The sequence below is a fragment of the Hippocampus comes genome, unplaced genomic scaffold (assembly GCF_001891065.2).
Source record: "Hippocampus comes isolate QL1 unplaced genomic scaffold, H_comes_QL1_v1.1 scaffold298, whole genome shotgun sequence".
NCBI classification, from domain to species: Eukaryota; Metazoa; Chordata; class Actinopteri; order Syngnathiformes; family Syngnathidae; genus Hippocampus; species Hippocampus comes.
This window is the reverse complement of record NW_017805417.1, coordinates 390,060-405,068: the sequence shown is the minus strand read 5'-3', so window position 1 is coordinate 405,068 and position 15,009 is coordinate 390,060. Positions and strand designations below refer to the sequence as shown.

Genomic DNA, 15,009 nt, shown 5'->3' with positions numbered 1-15,009 from the left:
ATCCACCCAAAAAAAAAAAAAAAAGGGAAGGCAAGTACATAGTATGTTCACCGCAAACATGTTTTGGGATTTTTGTGGTAATCCCGCTTCCTTCGGCCTTGAAAAAAAGCTTGGATGCAAGCTTGCTGGGGCGCTAGGTGAGAAACGGCACCGCAGGCCACATTCCCCACAGCGGAGCACAATGTACCCAGCATGCAGGGGGGGGGGAAACACCTCCGTCGCCACGGTAACCAAAATGTCAAGAGGAAGGCGGGGAGACGCGAGGGGAGGGAGGGGAACCGAGTCAGGAAGTCGCAAATCTTCGGAACCTCGCTGCACGCTTGTTAGCAATTCCATATTTCATCAAAGCGCAGCGGGTTAGTGGATAGCGTGTTTGGCTCACACGTTCAGAGTTCGAATCTTGGCCTTTTGGACCTTTTTTGGTTTGTAACCAAAAGGCACCAGAGTACTTCCAGGTGGCAGAAAGCGAGTGCTTCAGGTTGACTCCAATTGAAAATGATGACAAAAATTGATTGCGTTTGGATGCTGGTAGTTGTTACCTGAAAGGTTTTGGTCGTTTTCATCTCTTCTTTTTTTTTCTTAAAAAGAAAACAAAATCGAAATCATTTTCCTGACTGTGTATTCACAACTCGGCGTGGACCAATTACCAGTCTGACAGTCCATCGTGGTTTTAAAAAGTCAAAGAACGGAGCGGGCCTTGCGTGGCCCGGGGACCATACTTTTGTCACCCCATCGATGACGTTTCATAAGATTTACTGGATGATGTGGCAAATTTGAGCGGCGTCACTTCTGCTTGGAAATGCTGCTAAGGCAGTTTTGGTGGAAACAAATAGACGGTCGTCTCCTGAGGTTCATCGGCTTTCCCGTCCCCACCCCCTCCCAAAAGCCACTCCCCCCTCTCATCAGTAAGAAGACACCACAGAGATACGGGAGTTGTTTATAAACTTGTAGAGCGGGAAGTATGCAAAACAACTTTTACTATCGCTTGTCAATCAATGAGCAAAGTCCAGTCAGAAGGTCGTTTACACAAGTCTGAATTGACAAAAGATGACAAGGCTCCGTTTCGATTGAGTGACGATGTCAGGTGAGATTTTCTCCCAAATGTGAATCGTTTGCAATGCACCTTTTTCCTCAACGTGGCCTGATGACGTGTCACGTTAGTGAGCGGCAGGTGTTGAGACTTGGGCCGAAGTCCATCCGTCCAACACACCGCCTGAGGTCACGCTGTCCGTTATTCCAAAATTAGCAAAGAGGGGGCACCCAAATAGACTCCGGGGTTACGGCGAGACTAGTTTTGAAACCAAATTGCTCTCTTGCACACTGCACTGAAAATGAAATTGCAAATCTGTGCACAACCCCCCCCCACAAAAAACAGTCCAAGTAGGTTTGACCAAAACCAAACCTTTTGTTCTAAGAAGAAGACATGCAGCAATGCAAGAGCGATGGTGGGTAGAATGGGAAGGGGGGGGGGGCTTGAAGGGGAAGGGGGGTGGCTTGAATCCCACGGGTGTTGTAGCGGTCCCAATCGGTCAGCTCGTTCTCAGAGAAACTTCCCAGCACAACACAGCGTGACTTCACACGCCGGTTAAGACTCACGTGTGATCCACACCAAAAACAACCAACAACTGTTCTTTGTTTGCAAGGTGATGCTGAGCATATGAAGGCTGTTTTTTTTTTTAATTTTTTTATGTCAGACTTATACAAGCACTTTCGGGGGCATTTGAATTGAGAGTTAAGCAACCATTACAGAGTATCTTGTAAAGCCGACATGTACTTGGATGAAGGGGGGGGGGGGGGGACCTCATGGGCCACCGTGCACCTTTTACCCTGACACGGTATTCGATTCAAATTGAACTCGCTTTGACATTTGACAGCAGCAACAACAACAAAAATAAATAAATACATTCAATTTTCTCACCCTGATGATTTTTACCAAACATGGTGAAGCGGCACAAAGCTGTTATGCTGCATGCAAATGGAGTCAACTGGAAGTGAAGTCAACCTTGAATGTGAAAACTAAGCTTTGACCATATATCTTGGATTGAAGTGTTTTGAAACATTTTGAAACCAAGTTCATCCCAATCGGTCAGCTCGTTCTCAGAGAAACTTCCCAGCACAACACAGCGTGACTTCACACGCCGGTTAAGACTCACGTGTGATCCACACCAAAAACAACCAACAACTGTTCTTTGTTTGCAAGGTGATGCTGAGCATATGAAGGCTGTTTTTTTTTTTAATTTTTTTATGTCAGACTTATACAAGCACTTTCGGGGGCATTTGAATTGAGAGTTAAGCAACCATTACAGAGTATCTTGTAAAGCCGACATGTACTTGGATGAAGGGGGGGGGGGGGTGGAACCTCATGGGCCACCGTGCACCTTTTACCCTGACACGGTATTCGATTCAAATTGAACTCGCTTTGACATTTGACAGCAGCAACAACAACAAAAATAAATAAATACATTCAATTTTCTCACCCTGATGATTTTTACCAAACATGGTGAAGCGGCACAAAGCTGTTATGCTGCATGCAAATGGAGTCAACTGGAAGTGAAGTCAACCTTGAATGTGAAAACTAAGCTTTGACCATATATCTTGGATTGAAGTGTTTTGAAACATTTTGAAACCAAGTTCACTCGACGATCTTTGGGCAATTTCAGAAACCTTGTATTTCGTTATTTGGCTTTCAAATATTTTCAATTCTTTTAAAGTCTTCTCTTAACGTGTCGGAATGTCAAATGATTTGAATGGACGGAGCGCACGCCAACGTTCCCGGATTCAAAGCTAATTGGGATCCCGCCGGCGGGCAGAGAGGAGCTCCCGTAAATTTGCAGCTCACCCGCTTCGGCGCGGCAGCTGTTGGCTACCGCGACCGCGTCTTTGGCTGCCGGCAAGATCGCTTGATCCTTTTTTCCAAAACACACCATCAGTTGTTGACATATCAACCTGGATCGTAGCTGTTGCCGGAAGGACTTTGTAACTATGTCTTGCTCACAATCATCCATCCATCCATCCATCCATCCATCCATCCATCCATCCATCCATCCGTTTCCCGGAAGGGAGCTGAAGCGTATGCCAGCTGACTTTATGACTGTTCACTCATCAATCGCAGGGTAAGTCAATCAATCAATTGAAAGTCCATTTTTCTGAAAACAAACAACTTTCAAAAACATTCCTACCATTAATGTCAATTATGTGCTCTACAACTCAATTGTTCGGCAAAAAAATCCCACCACGGAAGGTAAAAATAAACCGATATAATGTCATTGCGGAAGTGTGCACACCCTCTTTTTCAATAACTTAGACGTGGCAAGACGTGGAAATCTGATTGGGCAAAAGTATGTCGGATCCACAACGAGTCCAGCAAAGAGAAACGTTACAAAATGAAAAGAAGAGACTGTTGGACTGGATTTCAATAAGCATCCATCAGAATTCTATTTGAAAACAAATGAAATGCACAGGAAGGATAGCACGAGATTTAGAGCAACAATAGAGCAACATAAATATATACAGTGTCGGATAACCACATCAGAGCTTTCGGGTAGACTTGGAACAACGGTGACATAAGATCACATCTGGCGCCCATGTCAAAACAGATGCAAGTCTATTGTGCAAACAGGACGTGCAGATTGCAGCATCCACTGTTTGTACCACAAACCAGCGATTACATTCCATTTCTTTTGGGTGAATGAGAATAAACTCCTGTAGCAAATTTGCCGAGTTAAGTTCGGATGAAGTTTCATCGGCAACCCCGTAACCCCCCCCCGCCGATTAAGGAGGTGCGTCCCGATATTTTTGCCCACGGCGCAAAGGAGGCCAATGGGCGTCGCAAAGCGGATGAAATGCGGGGTGGCGACTTGTCAACTCCGTCGGGTGATCCAGGTGTCTTTTGTGAGTCCCGATTGATGGGAGCGCGTGGCCCCGCCCACTCTTGGCCAAACGTCAGGCAAAAGCTTTTGTGGCGGCGCCGGGGGAGGCGCACCATAAAACACCTGTGACCTTCTCCTTTTCTCTCTTTTGGACGCTGGCAAAGTGCAACGCTCTTCATTCCCACCCGCAACTTGCTTTAATATTAAGCACAATATATTGTGGCAGCGCTGGGTGTAAATCTGAGCTGTGTGTGTGTGTGTGTGTGTGTGTGTGTGTGTGTGTGTGTGTGTGTGTGTTTTTTTTGTGTGTGTGTGTGTGTGTGTGTGTCTGTCTGTGTGGTCCCACACTGGGAAGGGAAAGAAAATGCCACCTCATCGCCTGGGGGGGCGGCGGGGGTTATTCACTATTTTTTAAATACTTTCTTTTGTTTGTTTTTCTTCCAGATTTCCTCCCCCGTATTCCATGGATCAACGTAAATTTATGTGTGTTTGTAAAATACATTTCCCTTGCACAATTTCTTTTCTTTTTAATTAATCAAGGACCCCCCCCCCCCTTACTCCCCCCTTAGATTGTGGTCATGGGCGCATGCAACCCGTGGGCCGCCAGTTGCCCATCCCTAATTTGGAGTCTAACCTAGCATGGGTGGAAATGTGTGAGGAATGGAACTGCGAGGCGGATTTGCTAACCACTGGTTAGCTTAGCTTAGGTCTTCTCAGTCATTTTATATGGCAATTATTTGAGAAAAACCTCTCTTTGCTAATCCAAGGTCCTGGTTTTTAGTCTTAGGGGTGGGGGACATCTTTTCTTGTGGGTCTCAAAATGTTCCTGCTTTTCACTTTGATCGTCAGCTCTGAGAACAACAAGCCTGATTCAGAGTCCATTTTAGGAGAAAGCCATCATTCAAAGTCTTGTCTTTCTCCCACCAGGCAGTCTTTTAAAAGCCGGTCTGGTCAACCGGGAAAAAAATGGTAACAAGCTTCGGGAAGTCTTCCAAGAAGCCGTTCTCCATCTCGAGTGTACTTTGGCCGGCCGGCCGGCCTGCGCGTATATTAAGAACACGAAGAAACCCAAACTAAGTCTTCCAGGCAGCACTCACGTTTTCACTGGACTCAATCCAGGCCTCTTAAAATAATACTAATAAACATTTGTGGCGGTTTATCAGTGTGCCAGTCTCGCCATAAAAACGCGCTATCACAAGTGAAAAGCCAGCTACCATTTACCACTCGGAGCGATATTGGAAATACCGAGTCAGCGTTGTGGGGAAGGCCGCACAAAAGCAGAGCGGGGTCATTGACAGCCAGTGAAGATTTAACTGTTGTTTTCCACTCGGGTTCCTCTTTTAGTGAAAAGTCGCGGCGTTATGCAACCTGCCTGCGCAATCGGGGCTGACAAATCGTCTTCATAACTGCAATTTCTTCCCATTAAAGACCAAGACAGCAGAAAAACAATCACAAAGATCATAACCCTCACTTTTGATTGACACGATCACCGAAGCATTCTTTTCACAAGACGTCGACATGAAGGAACGCTGCTCAATGGCGCATTTTAATCACAGATGGCCTCACGTGTCCCTCAACATATTTGGATGCTCATTTAAAAAACGTCTTGACTTTTTTTTCCTCGCACATCAGGTTTTGAGATGTTTTCTTTTTTTGTTGTTTTGAAGTTTGACGGATAAAAGCTTGCGCAATACGGATTTGAACTGTTATTCATGGTTTGACATTTCCGAAAAAAAGTCCACCTGTTCATGAACCTAACTAACCCTTACTTCCTAAATATTATTAAAAATGAAAACCTGATGTGCTTGAGAAAAAAACGGAGTACAGATTTGGAATCATCGAGAAAAGTTTTTAACATTTTTAAATAAATAAAAAGAGTAAACATGTGTTGATCAGTGTAATATAAAAAAAATAATAATGAGCATTTTACCCCAGTAATTCTCAAGGTGTAGTGGTGCACGGACTCCCTCTAGTGGTCGGCGAAACAACTACTGCCCAAGTACAGTTCAGTTGGATTTAAAAATTCAATCTATTTGCATTTAATCCTGAAAGGTACAGTGTGTGAATTTTAGTGACATCTAGTGTGGTGAGCTCATAGAACGCAACGACATGAGCTCGAAGCCCCGTGCATTTTTACAAGAGCGATATTGTCATACAACATTTTGCACTTGGAAAAAAAACGTCTCACTCTACAGAAGTCTCGCATAGCGCGACAAAAAGTCACGAGATTTTCAAGGCGTCACTTTTAATTAAAAAAAAAAGGGGGGGCCTACCCTGAAAACGTAAATGTAATATCTATTTTTTACCAAGAGGTGGCAGCATAAGCAAATGGACGTGTTTTCAAAGCTGCAGTCCACATTGAGCGGGGATTTCGTTTTTGGAATGAAATTGGTGAAGCCAGTTGTTTTAGATCAACGTGTCCATGCCATACTAGTCCCTATAAGTGAAAGCACACCAAAGCGTCACCGAAAAATAAGACGGTATTTTCATTGTTTGCATTTCTTCAGATTTACGAGCCATTCCGGGGACATCAAATCCAAGTGCATTGCATCAGACGGACAGCTGTTTCCACACCACTGCAAACCACAAAAAGAAACCAAAATCTAAGTGCGAGTTGTTATATCAGCTGTGAAGTGAACATTGTAGACTGCGAGCACATCATCTCCATTTAGATTGGCCCGATTGCTACTGTGCTACTTTGCCTTTTTTTCTGTTCTATGACTTCAGAACCCCCATTTCACCCCCTTCCTCCACAAATTTTCATTCGCTCCAGGTCGCAGCAGAGCTCTGGCATCACATCGCAACTCGGGCTTTGGGTCTAACCAATATATCCCGGTGTTGATACAGACACGTACGTCGTATAGACAAAAGGAAAAGTCACACTTACATTCACGTCAATGAACCGAAAGAGCGGACTCAAACCCCCAACCTCGGGACGGTGAGCTGGACGTGCTCCCACGACCATCTGCAATGACGCAGAAATCTATATTTAATCAGACAGTCAACCCCGCCATCACAGGGGTTACATTCCAGACCACCCACGCAATCAGTGAAATCCACAATTTAAAAAATAAAACAAAACAAACAAACAAAAAAAAAGCAACCCTGGTGAAACACCCCCGAGGCATGTTATTATAGCATTGATAGCACTTATTTTGAAAAGTCTTTAAAACGAATTTAAAAAATAAAACAAAACAAACAAACAAAAAAGCAATCCTGGTGAAATACCCCCGAGGCATGTTATTATAGCATTGATAGCATTTATTTTGAAAGGTCTTTAAAACAATTCAAAAACATTGAAGATATTGAAGGAAGGGGCAGCAGGAAGATGACATGCTAGAGGTCGCAAAATTAAACAATCAACAAATCATGAATAATAAAAGTAATGAACAACTATTTTAACAATTGAGAAATCGTTTAGAGCCATTGTTTTAATCGTCCAAATCCTGATTTCAGACTCTTCAAAAAAAATGTTTTTTTGTGTGTGTACGATACGCAAATTAGAAAGGGCAGCACAATGTCCATTCAATTGAAGTTAAACAAAGAAAAAGGTTGAATTGTTGACATTTTGTTGAATGATGTCATGGCTGCATGCATTTATTAAGTGGAATACTATCGCCCATTCCTTTTTCCCCCCACGCCCCCCATGCTTATTTTGGACGGGAGAAATATTTTCTGAATGCGAGGGTGGGCAGGGGGTGGGGGGCTTCCAAACGGCCTCCAGCCTCACCGCTGGCAGGGCGGAGGAGCGAAAAGATTCATGACGGGCCTGAAGCCGCGCAGCTTGCAGACGTTTTCCCCATCGAGCAGCTGGCAACCGTCCGCCTGCCCAACGTAAACTTGCACTAATCCTTTTTTTTCCCAAGCGGCTTTCAACACTCACCTCGGTGGCACAGCCAGCTAGCGCTACGCGATAGCTGATGCTAGCTAGGCTATGCGCCGCGCTAGCCACGCCCCCTGCCTGCTTTTTGGGGAGTCGCCAGCAGGAGGCGGTGTGCCGCCTCGGAGCCGGCGGGTGAAGCCGCGCGCGATCTTTCTTCACTGCTCAACTATGTGCTTGCCTTTGATTTCCCCCCTGAAGCGAAACAGGTCTCGGTTTTCTCGCTTTCTTTGCAGGAATGCACGCTCGGTGTCATGTTGACCCGGAGCCTCCGTTCGACGTAAGATGAGAAAACTGCTCTTTCAGGACTTCTATTTGCACTTTCTGGATTGCGCCCGGAAAAGGTTCTGATTCATATCAGCGTTGGGGTTTCAAATATTTTCATTTCGTGAGTTGCTCTGTTTTGCAAGATGCTTCATTTTTCCAGCAATTTTACTTGAGTAGCGATTTTTCACACACGACTAATGACTTGCATTTGAAAAGAGATTTCTGGACTTTCTACTCCTTACTTGGGACTATTACAAATTCTCCCAAGCACAAAAAAATGTTTGTGCTGTTTTTCTTCAAGTGAAACTGGGGCCTGTGTCAATGCACTTATGTACAGTTCCAAATAGCTGTCAGTGCGAGCACAAGATCTTCAGGCTTAGGCTAGAAAGCATTAAAAAATGGTTGGAAAACCCGACAAGAACAGCTGAACTTTATATGGGTTTGATCAGACACTTGGAATAGTGGAAGGTGTGTGCAATCGGTTGATTCAGCTATAAGTAGGGATGGGCAAGTACCCGATCTTATCGGGCCAATAGCCTCCTTATTTTAAGGTATCAAGCGGGAGCTGCAGATACAGCCATCGATACCAAAAAAATAAATCTGTTTCATTTGCAATTTTTTTTTGCCACTGTGTCAAATGACATTTTAGATATCCAAAGTCCTCGAGGTATCTGTACGCCGTACTGATGAGTACTCAAAGAGCAAATCCTCGTACTGGTATTGGTCTGACAATGGCGATGGTAACATGCATCCCCAGTTATAAGTTAGCAAGTATATTTTTTCTTGTTTATTTTTATCGCCCCTTTCAAAAAGATCGAAACGTATTTTTCAATACTGGTGAAACGTCATATTAATGTTGATATAAATTTTCTTAACAACACAAAAATCTAGAATTTGAACTGTGGTGTGTGAATTTTCTATATCTGTTATATATAATTAACAGTTAAAAAAATCCTTTTCACTCTTGTACTCAAGTACATTTTGATGTGACCTCTTGTACTTTCACTAAAGTCCGCCAGTTGAATTTGTTGTTTACTTTGACTTCAGTACACAGCGTGGGTGCTTTTTGCCACCCCTGCTGTTGCTTTCAAAGCCGAGGCAACACAATATGCTTGATTCCGACGCGTTGCTGTTAGCATGAGAGCCAATGAAGACATTTTCTGTGTGAGTGAGACCGAGGCCCCGGGCTGTTGGGGCGGGGGCAGTTGCAGGGAGATCCAGGGTTTTGATTTCCTCGGCTCCCGTGGGGGGTTTGGCAGACACAGGGTAATTTGTAGTGAAATTTCCAGCTCACTTTTGTTTTGCAGGTGGCTGAGATTGGAGGCAGGGCGTGGTGGGGAATGAGAGAAGTCATTTGCTACACATGCAGGTGTGTGTGTGTGTGTGTGTGTGTGTGTGTGTGTGTGTGTGTGTGCGCGTGTGTGTGCACATGAGATGGTGTTGCAGCGTTATGTGCCGCTTATGCGTTCATGTTTTTTTAAAGTATAAATTTGTAGTCTTTTCACCGAAGTTACCACGAAAGCCGGACACACAAATACTGTCAGAATTTTTACATTTTTACTCCTTTCCAGTCAAAGTCATCTTGGAAATCTCGAAAAGATGAAATCGGAGTGATTATTCTGCGGTGTCGGATCTGTTCAGGGTTACCCCCCCCTCCCCCGCGCACAAACGGCTCAGAAAACAGTCAGGGCCAATAATCGTAAAAGTTAAGCAGGTTCAATATTTACGATCGCAACTGTCGGGCAGCTGAACTTCCTCCGGCGCTCGTCTTTCGAAGGGTCGCGGGTGAGCCGGAGCTCGAAAACTACAACCTGGCACACCACGTGACAGTTCAGTGGGGCTCGGGTGCCTTGCTCAATGGCATCTGTGGAAGGTCAGGGAGAAAAAGAAAAGAATCCCAAGCACAAAAAAATGTTTGTGCTGTTTTTCTTCAAGTGAAACTGGGGCCTGTGTCAATGCACTTATGTACAGTTCCAAATAGCTGTCAGTGCGAGCACAAGATCTTCAGGCTTAGGCTAGAAAGCATTAAAAAATGGTTGGAAAACCCGACAAGAACAGCTGAACTTTATATGGGTTTGATCAGACACTTGGAATAGTGGAAGGTGTGTGCAATCGGTTGATTCAGCTATAAGTAGGGATGGGCAAGTACCCGATCTTATCGGGCCAATAGCCTCCTTATTTTAAGGTATCAAGCGGGAGCTGCAGATACAGCCATCGATACCAAAAAAATAAATCTGTTTCATTTGCAATTTTTTTTTGTCACTGTGTCAAATGACATTTTAGATATCCAAAGTCCTCGAGGTATCTGTACGCCGTACTGATGAGTACTCAAAGAGCAAATCCTCGTACTGGTATTGGTCTGACAATGGCGATGGTAACATGCATCCCCAGTTATAAGTTAGCAAGTATATTTTTTCTTGTTTATTTTTATCGCCCCTTTCAAAAAGCGAGAAACGTATTTTTCAATACTGGTGAAACGTCATATTAATGTTGATATAAATTTTCTTAACCACAAAAATCTAGAGAATTTGAACTGTGGTGTGTGAATTTTCTATATCTGTTATATATAATTAACAGTTAAAAAAATCCTTTTCACTCTTGTACTCAAGTACATTTTGATGTGACCTCTTGTACTTTCACTAAAGTCCGCCAGTTGAATTTGTTGTTTACTTTGACTTCAGTACACAGCGTGGGTGCTTTTTGCCACCCCTGCTGTTGCTTTCAAAGCCGAGGCAACACAATATGCTTGATTCCGACGCGTTGCTGTTAGCATGAGAGCCAATGAAGACATTTTCTGTGTGAGTGAGACCGAGGCCCCGGGCTGTTGGGGCGGGGGCAGTTGCAGGGAGATCCAGGGTTTTGATTTCCTCGGCTCCCGTGGGGGGTTTGGCAGACACAGGGTAATTTGTAGTGAAATTTCCAGCTCACTTTTGTTTTGCAGGTGGCTGAGATTGGAGGCAGGGCGTGGTGGGGAATGAGAGAAGTCATTTGCTACACATGCAGGTGTGTGTGTGTGTGTGTGTGTGTGTGTGTGTGTGTGTGTGTGTGCGCGTGTGTGTGCACATGAGATGGTGTTGCAGCGTTATGTGCCGCTTATGCGTTCATGTTTTTTTAAAGTATAAATTTGTAGTCTTTTCACCGAAGTTACCACGAAAGCCGGACACACAAATACTGTCAGAATTTTTACATTTTTACTCCTTTCCAGTCAAAGTCATCTTGGAAATCTCGAAAAGATGAAATCGGAGTGATTATTCTGCGGTGTCGGATCTGTTCAGGGTTACCCCCCCCTCCCCCGCGCACAAACGGCTCAGAAAACAGTCAGGGCCAATAATCGTAAAAGTTAAGCAGGTTCAATATTTACGATCGCAACTGTCGGGCAGCTGAACTTCCTCCGGCGCTCGTCTTTCGAAGGGTCGCGGGTGAGCCGGAGCTCGAAAACTACAACCTGGCACACCACGTGACAGTTCAGTGGGGCTCGGGTGCCTTGCTCAATGGCATCTGTGGAAGGTCAGGGAGAAAAAGAAAAGAAGGAAACAAACCCACAAACCTCACAACTGCGAACCACACGTGCAAACCGCTCTTCAGAGTTTTGAAAGACGACCAAGTCGGTGGCCGTGATTAACGCGGAGATTAAAAAAAAATAAAGCATTACAATCTGTGTCGGAGGTCACGTAAGCAACATGAGGATTCTGGCCCGAGCACGTTTCAGTCTCGCAGACTTTGGAGTGGTTTTGATTAAAAAAAAAAAAACAAAAAAAAAACGCCGAAAGGCTTTGAATCCCAAGCCAGAGTTCGGCCGGTCAAATGCATGCCAGATGTTGCAGCAGCAGCGCTCACTGAACCAACTCACAAGGTGTCAGCAGAAGAAGCCAAGAGTCTTTTCTTTGTTTGTCTTAAGTATCAGAGCTCTGTAAAAAAAAGAAGAAACTGTCGACCATGAGAGAGAGAATAGAAATTGCGTTTTCCAGAGAGGCAAGGGGAAGCGCCCGAATGACTTTCCAGCCCTTGTGACGCATCTGGCTGGGAACGCGACGCCAGGGCTGCCGGCACGTTCCGGCAGAGGCGTCTGTTGATCTTCTCATTCCACCCGAGGAACGAGATTGCGCCGCACCTGTTGGACATTCCGGCAAGAGGTCGACGGGGCGGGGCTTCAACCCCAAACAATCAATCGGCTTCCGCCGGCCGAGCTCCCCTTCATTCGTCAAACAGTTCAAATTCGCCGGTCGAAAATAAAACTCGACCCTCAAATGGATTTCAAGAAACTGGAGCATCTGCGTCGATGTTCTCAAACGTTTACTTCAAATGTTTTAAACCACCGGTGTCAAAGTCAAGGCTCGGGGGCCTGAACTGGTCCGCCACGTCATTTTATGTGGCCAGCGAAAGCAAATCATCGGTGTCAACTTCCACGATCCTTGCTTCGATCTGTACCGAAATCTCAAATTGTCATATGTAATAAATAACGGTGCCATTTTGCAATAATTTTGTGTGAGTGTGTGTGTGTGTGTGTGTGTGTGTGTGTGTGTGTGTGTGTGTGTGTGTGTGTGTGTGTATACAAGTAATAATACGATGTGATGATCAAACATTTATTTCTGTGTCACAGTCTTAGCGACCCTGCGAGGGAAGATGTAACTCCAAAGTGGCCCGCGACAAAAATGAGTTTGACATCGCCTTTTTTTTAGAGTTCCCTACATTAAAAAAAAAACAAAAAAAAAAACAAGTTTTCAAAAACATCTTTAAAAGTCTTGTCTTCGATTTTCAAAACCTTTCTCAAAGTATCTCTCAAATTTTAAACTATTCAGACGTTATTTTTAAACCGAGTTACTTGCAACTGATAAACGATTTCCTGAAGAGTGCCTTTCCAAAAAATGTTTTCCTCAAATTCCCCTCGATTATAGGTGCAACGATCAATCAACAACTAATCCATAATCAAATTAATCAGTAAATCAGTTCATTATTTATATACCCATTTAACTTCAAAATGGTACAAATGCTTGAAATTTCCGCTTGTCTTACAAATATCAAAATTTTTCTTTTATTTTTGCAAATGTATCCCATGAAATTTTTCTACTTTTTTTTCACAAATCGTTGCTAGATTTAAAGATTTGTGAGAAAAAAAAATCTTAGAACTGCTTCAAGAACTCATAAAAAGGTTGTAGGCTAGTGCAGACACAACTATGTCCAATTTTTCTGAAAAATATCCCCCACTCAAAAAATCCTCCATTCTTCCCAACGCTTTCTCAAAAATCTCTCCCCCAAAAAATTGTCTATATTTTCTTTTAAATCTATATTTTCTCAGATTTTTTTTTTTTTAATCCCCAAGCTAATGTTTTGCTTTGTTTTGTTTCAGCGGAAGATCACGTCACCTTTTTCCTGAATGGTCTTTTTCCTCCCCAAATCAATCGAAATATTCTCAAGAATCTTTCTCCTGAACTCGGTCGCCGTTTCCCGACATTCTCCATCCCCGCCGGCGGTTTGCGCCGAGTGCGTCGCCGAGGGGACGGCGGGGGTGGGGGGACCGGCTTGCTGTTCTGGCCAAATGGACAATGGAAAGTGTTGGCAGGAGGAAAGAATGCGGGACGACGGGCGTGGCGAAAGAGAAGAGAATGGCTTGGACGTGCAGCTCCAAATGTCAGCCCGCCACCTGCTCGCCACAAACAAGATGGCCCCCGCTCACGATCTTCCGCTTCAATATTTGATTGGCTCCATTTTCTCCTTGTCCGCATCCTCTCAATGGCTGTCCAAAGTATTTCCCCGCCTATCGTCGCTTTCCACTCGATTCTGGAATGATTGCCGTAAGACAGCTTTTTTTTGGGGGGGGGGGGGATTTCTGCATCTGAACAGGAAGGTCATTTGATTGCAGACGCAGAGCCCATTGGGATGCAGCGCCCGGTTTAATTGATTTATTTTTTTGCGGTCACAGATGGGATTTTTTTTTTTTTTTAACAAACATTTCCATGCGGATAATCTTCACCTTCACCAGGTGAGCCTGACTACAGACGACATCAGCGGTAAGCGACGTACAGCCCAAAAATAGACAGTCGGCTAAAACCAAAATCAAATCGGCCAATTTTAAAAGACCTAAAATCGGCCGACTCAATCAAATCAGTCGGGCCGTTGAGTTAAGAAGTTGGATGAGGTCATGCGAAGCACCTGCTGCCAGGACTCGTTCTGGAGGCGGCCGTGCTCGGTTTTGGGGATCATCCCTCGGAGCTCAAGCACATGACAGTGAAAGATGCAAAATTTCCTGCCAGATGTTGCCGCGCAGCTGTTCTCGGAGTGGGACGAACTTTCGAAAGGATCGGGAAGACGCTTTGTGTTTGATGTTGCTCACATCACATTCTATTGAACGAACCCCCCCCCCCCCAAAAAAAAATAAAAAATGGATTAGGCACGACGTCAAGGGATAAACCACTGAAGATAAATTGACTGGTCACAGGATTAGGTTCTGTACAACCGTTGTCACATTTTTGTCAAGAATTGTATTGAACAGGACACACAGCAATATTGAACTTCTTGTAGAACGTAGAGAATGGAACCGTTTTTGCCCTTTTTGGGGGGGGGGCGGACTCCATTCAATAGACATTGTGCTGCTCCTTCTGACATGCATGTCTTGGCCATCTGGGGTCAGTCTAATGCAGATACTGTACACACACGCAGGATATGGTCGCAGCAGCTCAGTAAGCCAAAGTTATGGGAGTCGTTCCTCACAGAGGATAAAGAAGACATGCCCGCGAGTATCATGACAGGTCTAGTATCTGTGTACATGCCGCTCTATTATTTGCGTTCAAATACCCGTAGCTTCAAGGCTAATAACACCTTGATGCTAGTGGTACTCGTTAGCCTGTCTGTGATGTTTTGCACTGTTTGTTTGTATTAGGCTAAAGGGACGTTGATGAGGCAAAATGACTTTTTCAACTACTCGAAATACATTTAGTCTCTGTGAAAAAAAAATTAAAATTCACTTGATGGATGCCTGTGAATATTCTGATTCAT

The 15,009-nt window shown here is 44.3% G+C and overlaps 1 protein-coding gene across 4 annotated transcripts in view; it reads right to left on the bottom strand.

Annotated features, from left to right (window-relative positions):
- Nucleotides 1-15,009, bottom strand: part of ticrr (TopBP1-interacting, checkpoint, and replication regulator) — a 92,370-nt gene that overhangs the window by 18,565 nt on the left and 58,796 nt on the right. For 3 of the 4 annotated variants that reach the window (XM_019873883.1, XM_019873889.1, XM_019873888.1), the window contains exons 1-2: nt 7,753-7,831; nt 6,773-6,834 (exon numbers count right to left, since the gene is read on the bottom strand). The gene's annotated coding sequence lies outside the window, so the exon portion shown is untranslated. Of the gene's footprint in view, nt 1-6,772; nt 6,835-7,752; nt 7,832-15,009 lie in introns of those variants that run through there. The other variant, XM_019873885.1, reaches the window with a different exon arrangement.